Consider the following 9,779-nt stretch of genomic DNA (forward strand, 5'->3'; position numbering starts at 1 on the left):
ACGGCTCCAAAGCCGTATTTTTCAATACCACTTTTGGGTTCCTGAAATTTGTTCTGATTGTGCAGATAAAGTATTGCAGTTAGAATTCTACAGGATGCGCCGTTAGCATGTGAAAACGGTCAGGATCCGATGGTCCCCATGCATGAACCTCCAGGTGGTGGAGACTTCAGGGGCAAAATGCTCCTGGCATCTAACGAATTTTGAACGCTACACAGCAGATCTAGTCCTCTGTTAGGGATGGGGAGAAGGCAGATGGGGGTCGACTGGGAGATAGGCAATGATTTCTGACACTCACATGTTTAGCAATAACAGCATAAGTGTTCTCCCCAGAAAGTCCAATTAACCCAGCAACCCGTTTTCACAGTGGCCAACCAGAAGACTGTGAGAAGCCCTCAAGCTGAGCTCAGCTGCACTGGAGTTAGTTAGACAGCTCTAAAGTGTTCCGAAATGCATCCCAACCTTCTGTATGGCTGCCACCCTCTTTGCTGACATAGCGCTAGGCATTGACCTTTACGTAGTTTTCCCCCTGTTTTGGAGCAGATGGAGTCAGCTTTGTCTTTTTAATTTATTGTTTGGGACAAAAGTGTTAAGAGCTCCCGTTACCCCATTTAAATTCACCAGGTTTCACGACCCGCTCCCCTTTAACTTGACCGTATAACTGGAGAGACAGTAGTGTAAAGGCCCATGAAAAATTAATCAGGCTTATTCCAGGGGAGCGGGATTAAAAAATAAATAAAAAGATGACTCCAATTCAGCATAATAAGAAATCCAATATAACGAATCCCGGCCGTGGCTAATGATCTTATCAGCATGCAATGTACACTACAGGCCACAGAAGGAATATAACCTCATCAGCTTTGACAGGTTGTTCTAGCCAGCTAAACAGAACAGTCGCCGCAGATATGCCCAGCAAGGGGAGAGGATGTTGACAAGGAAGGAGGTGAGGGTGTTAGCATGGGTGACCTTCTGGAGATGCAACAATTTCCCTGTCCCCATTCCCCTTGTCAACTCACCAGCTGCTGATCCCCTGGCTGGCGTGTCTCATCAGACAGGTCTCTGCTGTGGGTTTGACCTGATGTGTCCCAAGGTCAAGGCAGGACCAGCTCAGAACGGGTGTGGTGCTAGCAGCTGCAAAGTCCCTGGAAAACCAAGGGCTCCTCTAGGCAACCTATTTACTGACCATTCATCCAGATTTGCCTGTGCAAAACAGATTACAGTGGTACCTCGGGTTAAGAACTTAATTCGTTCCAGTGGTCTGTTCTTAACCTGAAACTATTCTCAACCTGAAGCACCACTTTAGCTAATGGGGCGTCCTGAAGCAAAGTTCTTAACCCGAGGTACTATTTCTGGGTTAGCAGAGTCTGTAACCTGAAGCGTCTGTAACCAGAGGTACCACTGTATAGGCTATGGCAGGGGTCTGCAACCTTTAAGACAAAAAGAGCCACTTGGACCCGTTTCCGCAGGAAAAAAACAACTGGGAGCCGCAAAACCATTGCGACATTTAAAACAAATATATCTCCAGAGCCGCGATCTGACAGCAGGCGGGAAGGTGACGTCGGGACTAACGCACGCACTGCCCCCATGCGATGTCACAGCCAGTACAGCGCCCGCCACAGTGGGGAGTGTCGGGGTGCACAATGCACCTCCTCCCCTCGCTAGTATCCGCCCCGGAGCCGCGGCAAAGGTGTAAAAGAGCCACATGCGGCTCCGGAGCCGCAGGTTGCAGACCCCTGGGCTATGGTCAAAGCCACACCATTTATTTTCAGCACACGACTCCCCCCGCCCAAATCCTGGGAACTGTACTTCGTTACAGGCAATGGGAATTCTAAACCACAGTCCCCAGGATTCATTTATGGGGGCAGGGCCATCTTAAGCTTTTCCAGCACTGTGGTGCAAAGCTCCCTCCGCCGCCCCCCATTTCCCAGAGTTTTTTAGGGAGGTGGGGCTGGAGGAGGCGGGCAGCAGCTGGAGGGCGACTCCTCTGGCGGTGAAGAGGTGGAGGCTGGACACAGCGCCTCCTGGCTCAGCTGGACGCTTCGTGCCACAGTGGCCATGGCAGACGGAGGCTCCAAGTGCGGCGCTGTTTTGGTGAGGACAGCGAGATGAAGCTGGGAGGTGCCGCGTCCAGCCTCCGACTCTTCCCTGGCGCCCTCCAGAACTTGGTGCCCTGTGCCACTAGCATCTATGTGTAATACGCCCCTGTACGGGGGAGCCATGTGCTTTAAAGGACTTGTCGTTCTTCCATCTGGAGACCCAAGGTAGAGCGCACAGGTTTGCAAGGAGTTTCCTATGGAGGCACCAAACAGAAAATGTAGGTTGTGCTGGGTCCGACCCATACATAGGTGCCCATCTAGTTCAGCACCCTGCTTCCTGCAGTGAACAACCAGTTGCCCACAGAAAGTCCACAAGCAGGGCATGAGGGAAAGGGCCTTCTGTTGTCGTTCCCCATCAGCTGGTCTTCAGAAGCTTGGTTCCTCTGATCCCAGAGTTACAGCATGTAGAAATCTGGCAAGTTTGCAGAGGAGGGCAACCAAGATTATCAAAGGTCTGGAAACCAAGCCTTATGGGGAATAGTTGAAGGAGCTGGGTATGTTTAGCCTGGAAAAGAGGAAGCTGAGAAGAGATATGTGATAGCCATTTTCAAATATCTCAAGGGCTGTCGCATGGAAGAGGGAACAAGCTTGTTTTCTCCTGCTCTGGACTGAAAACAATGGCTTCAAGTTACAAGAAAGGAGATTCCGATTAAACGCCAGGAAGAACTTTCTGACGGTAAGAGCTGTTTGACAGTGGAATGAACATTATCGGGAAGTTGTGGACTCTCCTTCCTTGGAGAGGTTGGATGGCCATCTGTCATGGATGCTTTAGCTGAGATTCCTTCATTGCAAGGGATTGGAATAGAGGACCCTCGAGGTCCCTTCCAACTCTACAATTTCTGTGAAATCAGGACTTGTAGCCAGTGGACAGCCCTTATCCTTCCTGAATGTGTTGCAGCAAGGTCGTTCCATTACATGAACCAGTCCTAGGCCAGGGTTGGGATATATTTTTCAGGCTGAAGGCCACTCTGCCATCTGGGCAACCTTCCAAGGGCCACATGCCAAGGATGGGCAGGGCCAGGGACAACAATGTAAATTTTAGCATTTCACTAAATGTTTCTGTACCTCTCACTCTCCCAGGCAAGTAGGAAGCATTGTTCCAGCCAGACTCTCCCCAGATGTGCTCCAGTGGGTTTGGTGAGCCCCTAGAATAGATTTGGGGGACGGGAGGAGAGTCCTGTTGCACAAACAGAAATCCTTGCATTGTTAGGTTGTGGGTTGTTGTTTTTTTGGAAGGGTGGAGTGTTTTGCTTTAAATGCACGGTTAGCACTGCTTTGGATGCAACCCTGCATTCCAGTGTGGTGTAGTGGTCAAGAGTGGTGGACTCGTAATCTGGGGAACTGGGTTCGCGTCTCCACTCCTCCACATGCAGCTGCTGGGTGACCTTGGACCAGTCATACTTCTCTGAAGTCTCTCAGCCCCACTCACCTCACAGAGTGTTTGTGGTCGGGGAGGAAGGGAAAGGAGAATGTTAGCCGCTTTGAGACTCCTTCGGGTAGTGATAAAGCGGGATATCAAATCCAAACTCCTCCTCCTCCTCCTCTTCTTCTTCTTCTTCTTCTTCTTCTTCTTCTTCTTCTTCTTTCAGTTGGTTGGGAGTCAACAGCCTGGTTGGATGTCAAGTAGGTAGCTATCTATTTCAGGAAACAGCCAGATTCTTTCTTCCTCAACCACAAGCACATTAAAACCCTGTATTTTTAAACCTTGCGATAAGGGAAGTCGTCAACGAATCGCACCGATTCCTCGCCAATGTGAGAAGGCTGACGTGCAGAAATACCCAGGGAGACAATTCCAGGCTGCTTGACGGTTTCTATTTCCGTGCTTTCTCTCTGCGACCACAAAATCTTGGAAACTTCGTTGCTTCCATGAAATCCCAGACTCCCTTGAAGCGCCCAGCTTGAGGAGAAAGAAAAATACCCAGCATTCCAGATCTCAACCAAACTGCTGAAGCTGGCAAAACGGTTATTATTAGAATTACAGCTGGGAGGAAATGGAGTGCCCTCTCCTCTTCCTCTGAGTTGTCCCACAAATGGCGATTATTCCAAGTAAACTATTAGCTGACACTAGCAGATTTCCTGGCTCCTGAGGGTGGAAGCAGGAAAAAAATAATCCGTAAAAAAATAGGCCTTGGTAATGATCCACAGTTGTTGCAGATACTTTGTTCTCGTTTAAAGTTATGTAAATGATATGCAGAGTTGTGTGCCTCGATTGGTCTCTGACAACTCAACATTTTCTCTCCATCTCTTTCTCTCTCTCTCATGAGCTCTTAAGGGGTCAGCATCTGTTTGTGCGCCTTTCCTCTTCAATTTGCTTGTGTAATTGTATCTTGCTGGCCTTCTTCTCTCCCTTCAGTCAGATGCTCAACTGTTCCTGTTTACCAGAGACAGCCCCATTATCTGATGCCCGTCCCCTGCACATCCTTATTTTTAGGCTTTCAGGATGCATGAGCCATTCTCCAGGTGCCAGTCCCCCTACTTCTGAGTCGAGGACCCGCCACCCGCATAGGATTATAATAAAACACAAAGACACATTATTTTAGGATAATGGGCAAAATTAGGCCACAACTTTTAATGGTTACAGCATGTGAGTAGTATTGGCTTAGGCATTGGATGAAACAGCAATACATGACTCCACCCCGCTCATCAGGGAGTCATTTCAGGGGTTAACAACCAATGGGAAGAGCTTGTTGATGCAAATACAACTGGAAGCAACCCCATGACGTCACCGGGGGTCATGCCATGGCGCTAGCCAACAGCAGGGCATCGGACAGGATCCACGACCGCCGGATTCCTTTAACGGAATACCCAAAATATTCCAATGCCTAACCGCCAATACCAGAAAGTTGTGATGAATTGCTACGAGGTAGGCGAAAAAGCCAAGAGGCTGGTGCCAGTTTGCCAACTGGATAAAAAAGTCCTACCAGGCCCCTTGGGCAACCAAGGCAACCAACTGAAGTCCATACGCAAAAGAAGCTGACCTAAGAGGGAGGGAGGGCGGGAGTTCCAAAGGAACCAGACTGAGAACAGAGCACTGCTGCATCTGTTTAAATCCGCCTAGCCCCGCCCACCAGCTGGCCTTATTGGTCGGCTGGAAGGCTTGGCCGCAGCAGCAGAAGCAATCAGGAGCAGGGAGCCGAACACGCCTCCTTGCCCCTGCGGGAAACATTTGAAGTGCAAACGTGCCACTTTAACAGTCATGGTTTTCCCCAAAGAATCCTGGGAACTGTGGCATGTTAAGGCTGCTGAGAGTTGTTAGGAGTCTCCTACTCCCCCGCCCCCCCCGCCAAAGATCTATAATTCCTAGATTTCCCTTGAAATCTCTTCCTTGGCTCTGCTGTGTCAAATCATCCAGATCAGATCCCAGCCTCGCAAAGCAGCTCAGGGCCGGTGTGGCAGGCTCTGTGACCCTCTGTGTTCCACGCTCATGACTGCCCCAGGCACCAGCAAGCCACGCTACGCCACTGGGAAAACCAGGGGGAGGAAAAAGGAATGAAGTACCCTGCAGGAGGGAACTGAACAGGAGAAGCATGACTGCAGCATTTTGTCGCAGGCCCCCCTTGCATCTTCCTAACACACTTTGTTTTTCGCTGCTCAGATCTGACCACCCGCTTCCCATGCAGAAGCAATCAGATGTTGGTAGCTTGTGACTTGAGGGCCTTCTGTTGATGTACCTCCCTGGGACCAATGAATATTTCAGGAAGAATGTTTACCTAATGCACAGTTGATTTTGCTAAATAGGCCACCCTGCCTTCAGAGAGTTGCAGCAGCCCTGCGCAGTAATTGAGAAAGAATACTTCCCAGAAGCGTTCATTCAGGAGCTGCTCAGACAAGTTTCCAGGTTTGCTTATTTAAATAATAATAATAATAATAAAGCAGCTGAAACTAAGATGGGCCTCCGATCGTCTCTTTGGTGCTGCGGCTTTTTAGCTGAATGCAAGAAATGGTGGCGCAGATCAGCAGGTGCAAAAAATATGATCAAAATCTACAGTCGAGGATGACAACGCAATCTCTCCCCAGGACTCTGGAGTTTACTTTCCAATTTGCATGGAGAAACGTTTCCCAGGCTGTTTCTTTCCCTTCAATTACACTTCACACCTTGCACACTCAAGAAGCTGTGGCGCTGTGTGCGATGTGCTGCGTTAGTCAGCTCGGTGTGTGAGTGCATATGTGTATGTGTGAAGGAACAGCCGAGAAGACGTGGGCGCACATTTTGCAACATTTAAGCGTGCGTCTAATTAACACACAGGCAGCCCAAACAAACTGGTGATTTCATTCCATCTGTCGCTGGCTCCAAATGTGTCTATTAAATAGGTATGATGCCCATTCCGCCCACGACCCTCCAACCCCAGAAATCAGTGAATGGATTCCAAATATTGCACTTCTTTCTTTATTAAATTCATTTAAATAAATGAATTTTTAAAAATAAATAAATCCCAGACCAGTCGTCAAATTACACTGTCAAATACATAATGTAAACAGTCCCACTAACTCTTCCACACAGCAGATTTTCCAGAAGCTAAGTGGCAACAATATCAAGGAAGCCTGGAATTGTTGCAAGAATTTAGCTTCTAGGTAAAGGTACCCCTGACCGTTAGGTCCAGTCATGGACGACTCTGGGGTTGCGGCGCTCATCTCGCTTTATTGGCCGAGAGAGCCAGTGTACAGCTTCTGGGTCATGTGGCCAGCATGACTAAGCCACTTCTGGTGAACCAGAGCAGCACACGGAAACGCTGTTTCCCTTCCCGCCGGAGCGGTACCTATTTATCTACTTGCACTTTGTGCTTTCGAACTGCTAGGTTGGCAGGAGCAGGGGCCGAGCAACAGGAGCTCACCCCATCGCTACACCACCCTTAAATAAGAAACATGGACCCAAGGAAATTAAGCAAGTCCAGTGTCCGGTTAGTTATTGCAGTAGGGCAGAGCTCAACCCAACGTTGTTGTTCTAGCAGGTTAAGAAAATGTTCTGCCACGAGGAGCTTCAGAACAAGGGTTTTATAGACACAGCACACAAAGGGTCCTAAAACACCAAAATATAACATTCTTAAACATCCTATGTACCGCATTTTTCGCTCTATAACACGCACCTGACCATAACACGCATAGTTTTTAGAGGAGGAAAAGAAGAAAAAAAATATTCTAAATGAAACAGTGGATGCATGATTTTTGTGGTTCATGCTGTGGCCACAGACATGTGATCTGACAGTGAGTTTGGGGTAGCCCAATGCAAAAATCCTGAGGATCCATGTGGATCCATGCTTTGTAACCACGTTTTTGCACCACTGCGGCCCCAGGCAACAGTGGGTGCGTGATTTTTTTGGTGCAAGCTGTAGCCATGGACATGCTATGTGATCTGATGGTGAATTTGGGGTGACCCAGTGCAAAAATCCTGAGGATCTATGTGGATCTGTGCTTTGTAACCAGGCTCTCTGTCCCTCTCTTCTTCCCACTCAGTGGCTCTTCTCCCGCTTTGCTGTTTCAAAGCGAGCCACGGAGGAGGGAAGGAAGGGGAACCATGGATCCTCTGCTCACGACTGCAGCAGATCCCCCCCGCCACCCGTAGGCATTCCCTCCATAACACGCACAGACATTTCCCCTTACTTTCTAGGAGGAAAAAAGTGAGTGTTATGGAGCAAAAAATACGGTACATAAAGAAAAGTTACAGGTCATGGGATGGTGAACATTTATGTCTCCATACTGCTATCTTCTTCCCTGCAATTTCCTTGGGAGTGCCTAGGCCATTTGGGCCTCAAATGTTGCATTTTCATCACAGTTTCCCTGGCTTGTTGACATTCCTTTCTCTATCTCACTTCCCTTGCCTCTCCTATCTCCCAGGAAGCTTCAAGGATATGTTTGGATTTACACTCCAACTGACTAAAACAACATCCTTAATGACCATTTGTGCCGCCTTTGGGGTTAGCTAGGGTTTCTTGTTTATCGGCTAGAGAGCACAGGGGTTATAAAATGTAGGCGCGCAGGAGCCATACATAAAAAACAATTGAGTGATGTGTTCCATCTTTCTAAAGGTTAAATGCCCTTAATATTTGAAACATGATTAAATCAAAATATGCACCCTGGGTCTCTGGTTCTTCCAGCAGAGTGAAGAGGGACTTCTTTAGCACGAAGCAAAGATGGAGTACAAAAGGGTGGGATATAAATGCAATAATCAAATAATAATAAATCCCACATATAGTTTGTGAGGTCAACCCTCCTGGATCTGCTGACCGAACGAGATTCATGTAGGGAACTCAATTGCACAGCTGATCTCTCAGAAAGGGGTGAAGTCGCTGCCCAGCAGCTGGGATGACCCCAGGCCAGTCATTGTATCTCTTTTTTAAAAAATATTTTATTAGGAATTTAAAGAAAACATATTATCAATACAGTGGTACCTCAGGTTACGTACGCTTCAGGTTACAGACGCCGCTAACCCAGAAATAGTACCTCGGGTTAAGAACTTTGCTTCAGGATGAGAACAGAAATCGTGCTCCGGTGGTGCGGTAGCAGCAGGAGGCCCCATTAGCTAAAGTGGTCTTCAGGTTAAGAACAGATTCAGGTTAAGTACGGACCTCCGGAACGAATTAAGTACTTAACCTGAGGTACCACTGTAAACAGTTTGTGAGTGTTTATTCAAAACCTGCCAAGGAGTCCAATTCACTTTGTTGCATCTTTAAATATTTTGTAAAAGGTTCACCTTTAAAGTCACAGTTATCCTTGTCCCGTAGCTTATGTGTCAATTTTGCCAGTTCTGCATAGTCCATCAGTTTCTCTTTAGTCGGGATTTCCTCAGTCTCCCATCTTTGTGCTATTAAGACTCTCGCGGCCGTTGTCGCATACATGAAGATGTTTTTCAACTTCTTTGGCAGGTCTTTTCCTACAATCCCTAACAGAAATGCTTCAGGTTTTTAAACAAATGTTAGATGGAACATTTTCTTCAATTCATTGTATATCATTTCCCAATTTGTTAAAATTTCGTTACAGTCCCACCACATATGGTAAAATGTCCCCTCCTTTTCCTAACACTTCCAACACATATTTGAGCTAGTTTTATACATTTTTCCTAACTGCACTGGTGTCATATACCATCTATACATCATCTTCATATAATTTTCTTTCAACAAAGAACAATCTGTAAATTTTAAATCAGTTTTCCATAACCTTTCCCAATCTTCCATCATAATGTTATGACCTATATCTTGTGCCCAGTCACTGTATCTCAACAGAACCTACCTCACAGGGTCGTTGTGAGAACAGAAGAGCAAAGGGGAGCACCATGTACAGTGGTGCCTCGCAAGACGAAAAGAATCCGTTCTGTGATTCTCTTCGTCTAGCGGTTTTTCGTCTTGCGAAGCGAGCCCATTGACGGATTAGCGCTATTGGCGGCTTTTAGCGGCTTATCAGCTTATCGGATCAGCTGATAAGCGGCTTAGCGGCTTAGAAAAAGGGGGGAGGGGAAAAAACCCGCAGGAACTCGCAAGACATTGTCGTCTTGCGAAGCAAGCCCATAGGAGATTCGTTTTGCGAAGCACCTCCAAAACGGAAAACTCTTTCGTCTAGCGAGTTTTCCGTCTTGCGAGGCATTCGTCTTGCGGGGCACCACTGTACACTCCTTTGGGATCCTTGAAGGAAAGGTGGTAAATGTAAATGCAATAAGTAAATAAAATTTTAAAAACGGGTATTTACCAATACAGA

The sequence above is a fragment of the Podarcis liolepis genome (genome assembly GCF_965112155.1).
Source record: "Podarcis liolepis genome assembly, chromosome: 6".
Classification (NCBI taxonomy): domain Eukaryota; kingdom Metazoa; phylum Chordata; class Lepidosauria; order Squamata; family Lacertidae; genus Podarcis; species Podarcis liolepis.